Source organism: Mus pahari, chromosome 19, assembly GCF_900095145.1.
Source record: "Mus pahari chromosome 19, PAHARI_EIJ_v1.1, whole genome shotgun sequence".
Taxonomy (NCBI): Eukaryota; Metazoa; Chordata; class Mammalia; order Rodentia; family Muridae; genus Mus; species Mus pahari.
This window is the reverse complement of record NC_034608.1, coordinates 51741709-51748578: the sequence shown is the minus strand read 5'-3', so window position 1 is coordinate 51748578 and position 6870 is coordinate 51741709. Positions and strand designations below refer to the sequence as shown.

Here is a 6870-nt window from a genome sequence, read left to right as displayed (position 1 = left end):
CTTTTAGGCAGCTAGGAGGAGGGTCTTAAAGTCCACATTCACAGTGACACGCCTACTCCAACAGGGTCACCCCTTCTAATAGTGCCACTCCCTGGGCCGAGTACATACCAACCTTCATATCCAGTACTCCTGCTAGCCAAAACCAACAGGAGGTCAGAGGAAATGGGCTCCGGTGAAACGTTTGAGGGGGATCCTGGTGGCACGGAGAATATCCAGTGTAAAACCTGTGCTGCAGAGGTCAGCGAGTGCTTTTGCTGGGCACTGCATCAAAGAAGCTATTCCAGGTGACCTCAAATTTCAGAGACTTAAAACCAACGTCTGCTCGCTCTCATTTTCAGCCGAAGCTCTCTTTTAAAGTCAGAGCCTGTGCCTATTGCCGTCATCATTCTCTGAAGAGCTCAGACACAAGTACCAGCTGTGTAGCTCAAGCCCTTGCTGGAGAGGTGGTAATGGGTCTATTCTTAGCGGTCATACTGTGATGGGTGAGTAACTTGACGTTCTAGGTAGTGGGCGCCAAGCTAACGGTGAATGATGGAGTTGTTTATTGGTTTGAAAGCGGTCTTCCTCATTAACTCATTATCTTGCGGGAGAGGCGGTTGCATTTTGGCTCCGGCTTTTAAATGATAGTAGCTCCATTTCCGACTTGCTTGGGAACTTATTATTAACTATTATTCCGAACAATACACATGAACATTGGACAACCACAAAGCCAAATTTAGCCGGGCAAATTATAGACAACTGCTCTCCTATAGTACCGCTGTGGTGTCCTAATTTTTAAGAATGAAAGATTAACAAAGCCAGCCTTAAGTGCTTAACACAGTATTTTATGCCAGAAGCCATTTCCTCCCAAGGATGTTGTAGACTGTGCGATGCTGTCAGGGCTCACTGGAAGATAAGTAATGTTCTCACAAAGGCAGGGGAAGCTGCAGGCCATCAAATATATTCAAAAGCCTTCAAGGCTGGAAGTGCCATCAACTTGTAAAGGAATTATGTTGAAACTAAGGAAAACTTAAGGGACCATTTAAATGATTTAAACACCACACACTCTCCCTCTTTTCCCTAAGCCCCCAAGACAATGCTCATAATGTCCTTTATTACATTTGGACATTTAGGATATGTGACTTTTTTTTTTTTTTTTTAAAAATGAAAGGTAAGAGACATCTCAAGCCACAATTTGAGGTGATCATTTCTCATCAGGGATCTTAGACCTCCTGCCAAGAAAAGACGTCTGACCTTGGAAAAACATTCCATAGTTCTGAATCACCTGACTGCAGTATGTACCTTTATTCTTGTGAACATGAGAAACCATGAACATCTTGGATCCTGGAGAAGTATGTTAATATAAGTGGATTTGTACCACACTGAGTGGGATCCCACTGTGTGATTTTGGGCAAGTTAGCAACTGGCCACTCTCATCTTCAAGGATGCTACATGCCCTGCCTCCCATGCTTATTAATAAACAGCAGATGATGTTTTATGTAGCATTGTGTTCAATAAAGGAGTATTAAGGTCTTTTTCCTAAATATTTTTGGAGTAGAAAATACAGAAAAAATAACCCACTTGAAACACTTCCCACAGTTCAAGGATATGAACCAACTATGAAGCATCAGCAGAAGGAAAGCGAGAGAAAGTATCACCGAATATACAAACCAGAAATGATCGTGGTCTGTGACGGTTGGGTGCAGCGTGTACTGATCGGGGGGGGGGGGTGTATGTTACATATCAGTTTTTAGGACTATCCCTTGGTTTTTCTGGGATTGCTTGACCAACTGGCTCAAGGGCTATGAAGAATGCAACAGTCGTGGTCCTAGTATTGCCTGACCATGCTGTGTGGTTAGCTTGATGTGTCTGTTGTACATGGATGGAGAAATGGTACACATCTGTATACAGGAATCAGGTGCCTACATTGATCAAGATGCTTCAAGATTTAACAGTCTTCACACTTGCATGTCTCCAAGCTGACAGCGTGTGTGTGTGTGTGTGTGTGTGTGTGTGTGTGTGTGTGTGTGTGTGTAGCCTTCAAACCCCTCTGTCTAGCTTCTGAGGAGGTAAGTACACTGTTCTTTGTGGTTTTCGGATTTTTGTATACGGTCTTACACAATGGATAATTATTTTATCCATTTTTCTAACTTAAACAATGTATAATAAGAAAAAGTCTGCCCTAAATATTTTCTACATAAAACATTATTTTTGAATAAATTAAATAATCATTTATTTAAATATGACTTTTGTGCTGTAGAGTTACTGACTATACATAAAGCATAAAACCGAAGAAGGAGAGAAGAGAATTAAAAGAAACTTCTTCTGAACTGGGTGGTATTGTCTGCCGGTAATCCCAGCACTGGGGTGACTGGGCAAGAGACTCTCCATGAGTTCAAAGCAGCTTAGACAATAAAGCAAAGTCAAAGTCACCCTGAGTGATACAGTGAACCCGTATCTCAAGACCTTAAAGAAAACCAACGGAATCACAATCAAAAACAAAAGAAAGAATTACTTTCCCTAAAGGAGTAATTAGTAGTATACCACCCAGATTCCAGAACTTTCTGCCTTAGTTCAAATATTGGCTTATGTGCTCAGTGTTATCTTGATTTTGAACAACTTACTTGACTTGACTTTGCCTCAGTTTCTTCTGCACAGTGGGCTTTTAAGAATGTTATGAGGGGGGCTGGACAGGTGGTCCAGTGGTTAACGACACTTGCTATTCTTCCTGAGGACCTGAGCTCCGTTCCCAGCACCACGTCAGGTGACTCCCACGTGTCTGTATCTCCAGGTTCAGGGGAACTCATGCCTCTGGCCTCTGAAGGCACCTGCACTCATGTGCACTACCCACGTGCAGACATACAAACCGATACCCAAGTAAAAGAAATGAAAACATCCTCAAGAGAAAGAAAGAGAGAGAGAGAGAGTATTCTGAAGGCTGAGCAGGTGTGTTGGCACATATCTGTAATCCTGGTACTTGGGAGATGGAGACAGGAAGATCAGATCTCCAAAAACTGTTAGGAGATTTAATGAAGTGAATGATCTTAAGTGCTTGGACAACAATGGCACTCACATCTTCTGGGGAAATCATGGTCTGACCATTCAGAATACCCGTGTTCAAACTCCTGTCTTCATGTTATACTTGCTACTTAGAAAGTAGTGCGCTCCCGTGGGGGCTTTTCATTATTCATATTTTGGCTAACCTACCCAACCCCTCTTGTTCCCCTACCTCCCTGCCCCATCCCTGCTTAAACCTGTAACTCCCAGGATCCCTGCCCCAGCTTCATGTCCTGTGAAACCTCTCCAATCTCCTTAATATGTCTTCTCCTCTCCCTTTCACAGGCTTTTTCTAGCTTCCTGGGCTCTACAGCTACTCCAAATTCCATACGGAAAGCTCATCATTGAAGGCTAGACTCCACATGAGGGAGAACACACGCTTGCCTTTCCAGGGCTCAGTCACCACACTTAGTAGTAACCCATCAACTGGCGAGCTGTTTTGATAATTGGCCAGTCTTTGTGCTCTAAAGGACGCCTGTGCCTGAGCTCTTCTCCAGTCCACTCTTGCCCCAGTCTACCTGCGGCTACTCGGGTTTTCCTTATACGTCTTCTATGCTTTATAGCCTTATCTTTTTGTTTGCATGTTTGTCTGAGACAGGATCTCAACAGTGCAGCCTAGGCTGACATCTGGTTAGCGCTGTAGCTGAGGTTAGCCTCTAACTCCTGATCATCTTGACTCTTTATCTTATTTATTTATTTATTGGTTTTTGGAGACAGGGTTTCTGCTGTCCTGGAACTCACTCTGTAGACCAGGCTGACCTCGAACTCAGAAATCTGCCTGCCTCTGCCTCCCAAGTGCTGGGATTAAAGGCATGCACCACCATGCCTGGCTCTTTATCTTATTTTACTCACGATTTTTCTGGGTCATATTCTCTTGGAACAAGAGAATGTACACATGGTAGAATTCTAGAGTTTTTGAGTATTCAAAAATGTCTTTGTTCTCATACCAAATGTCTTTGGTAATATGATTTTAGGTCTTACTACTGTTTCCCTCAGAACTCTGGAGCTGGCATTGATTCGATGTCTTCTGGTTCAGTGTGAGCCAGAGCCCTCTGAGGCATTTAGGTTTTCTTTTGCGTGTGATACTTCTGTTCTTTGAAATTATTTTTATCTTCTCCATTAAAAAAAAAGTTTAATAGGCTTTAGTGTGGTTCGTTGCTCATCCCTTTAAGGCAATATTTCCTTTATTTATTTATTTGTTTGTTTATGTGCACATATGGAGGTCAGTGGACAGGTTGTGAGAACCGGTTCTCTTTTTCTATCATCTGGGCCCCAGGAATCGAACTCAGGTGGTCAGGCTGGGCCACAAGCACCTTTACCCACAGAGCCATCTTGTCAGCTGATTTATCCTTTGTGGTGAGGATTTGTGGTTCATTTCAGTCTAGAGGCTCATGTTGCTTTAGTGCTGTAATTTTCCCGTCACGTCTCGCATCATTACCTTTCTTCTTTCTTTTCTCAGAACTACAGCTAGCTGATGCCAGGCTTCCTGAACCAACTCTCTAAGTTCTGGAGTCGATTCTTTACTTTTCTTCTCATCGATATGGTTCCCCTCCTAAAATTTTGAGGACTGAACCCAGGACCTTGCACGTGCCTCACAAGGTCACCGAACTGTATACTCAGCTCAAATTTATGTTCTTGAATCTGCCTGTTAATCCCTTTCTGAGAACTTGGAGCATATTCTTTTCTTTTCCAAGGAAAATGCATGTGTATGTTCTAACCTTAAAACCACAAGAGAGACTGTAGGTGGAAGTTCCCAGTGACCCATTTCTAAGGCAACTGGACAGCTGTTCACCTCCTTGATGTGGAGATTTGGTTCAACAGAGGGTAAGACTTGGGCTGAAAAGCCGGGGGATTTTGTGAATGTTTGCATGTTGGATAACAGAAGTACCAGCTCTCCTCCTTGCTCCCATCTTTGTGGATGGATATTCTAGGTAGGGTCTGAGTGTGTTCTTTGCTAGAGCACAGAACCCTGGCCATCAGGTCATGAGGTTGTTTTGTTTTGTTTTGAGAAAAATGTTCCAGCGTCGAACATCATAATTCTTCCTTAGAGGCTATAAATCCAGCTGGTAATATTTTAAGAGTGAGGAGTAGCTTGGGATTATCCCCACATTCAGTGTGATTGTTTTTACTTGATTTTTCCATTTTTAGTATTATACCACTACCCTCAGCTATGCTTGGTGTCTCAGCCCAGGGACATTTGTTTTACTAGGAACAAATTTGTTTTGGGGAAATGTTACACGTTTATTCTTCTGCTTGGAGAGCGGAGCCACAGTCATCCTGCTGAGCTAAGGGCGGGGTACCTCTGTTTTTTCTGCTCTTTAGACTGCATAATTTTGATCAATCGGGGTTCTTCTTTGTATATTCAGTCCCCATTATTTGCATTCATGTTTCCACAGGGATCTATCTAGTTACTGTTTTACCTCAATTCTAGATTCTCAATTCTAGAATTTTTGTGTTTTATAATCTCTGTATTTTTCCTGAAGTTCCCTATCTTTTTTATTCATTGTGATTATATTTCTTATATATTAATGAACATAGTTCTAACAGCTACTTTAAAACTATTGCTCATACTTCACATGTTTCTGCCATCTCAGGATCAGTTTCTATCAATTACCTTTCTCTTGGGAATGAGTTCCCTATTCCCTACCTGGCTGTGCTGAACTGTATTCTGGATATTGGAAACCTTCTGCTTTATAAGATTTGGAAGTTTGTAATTACTTTTTCTTACTTGTTTTTGTGAGATTTTTAAAAAAATAATTGCTATGCTTGTTTTTATTAGATATTTTCTTTATTTGCATTTCAAATGTTATCCCCTTTCCTGGTTTTCCCATCTGAAAACCCCCTATCCCATCCTCCCTCCCCCTGCTCACCAACCCACCCTCTCCTGCTTCCTGGCCCCTGGCCTTCACCTACACTGGGGCATAGAGCCTTCACAGGACCAAGGGCCTCTCCTCCCATTGATGACTGACATGGCTATCCTCTGCCACATTTGCTGCTGGAGCCATGAGTCCCACCATGTGTACTCTTTGGTTGGTGGTTTAGTTCCGGGGAGCTCTGGAGGTACTGGTTAGTTCATATTGTTGTTCTTCCTATGGGGTTGCAAACCCCTACAGCTCCTTGGGTCCTTTCTCTACTACACTGGGGACCCTGTGCTCAGTCCAATGGTTGGTTGTGAGCATCCACCTCTGTATTTGTCAGGCACTGGCAAATCCTCTCAGGAGACAGCTATAACAGGCTTCTGTCAGCAAGCACTTGTTGGCATCCACAATAGTGTCTGGGTTTGGTGACTGTATATGGGATGGGTCCCCATGTGGGGCAGTCTCTGGATGGCTTTTCCTTCAGTCTCGGCTCCATACTTTGTCTCTGTAACTCTTTCCATGAATATTTTGCTCTCCCTTCTAAGAAGGATTGAAGAATCCACACTTTAGTCTTCCTTCTTCTTGGGTTTCATGTGGTCTGTGAATTGTATCTTGGGTATTCTGAGCATGTACATACCATGTGTGTTCTTTTGTGATTGGGTTACCTCACTCAGGATATTTTCTAGTTCCATCCATTTGCCTATGAATTTCATAAATCCATTGTTTTTAATAGCTGAGTAGTATTCCATTGTGTAAATGTACCACATTTTCTGTATTCTTTCCTCTGTTGAGGGACATCTGGGTTCTTTCCANCTTCTGGCTATTATAAATAAGGCTGTGATGAACATAATGGAGCATGTGTCCTTTTTTTTTTCCCCCCTTTGAGACAGGGTTTCTCTGTGTAGCCCTGGCTGTCCTGGAACTCACTCTGTAGACCAGGCTGGCCTCGAACTCAGAAATCCGCCTGCCTCTGCCT

At 42.8% G+C, this 6870-nt stretch overlaps 1 long non-coding RNA gene across 1 annotated transcript in view; it reads left to right on the top strand.

Annotated features, from left to right (window-relative positions):
* Nucleotides 1-330: 330 nt before the first annotated feature.
* LOC110337122 overlaps nt 331-6870 on the top strand; it is a 47236-nt gene continuing 40696 nt past the window's right edge. Inside the window, exon 1 of the long non-coding RNA XR_002381242.1 lies at nt 331-482. This is a non-coding gene — a long non-coding RNA (uncharacterized LOC110337122). The remainder of the gene's footprint in view (nt 483-6870) is intronic.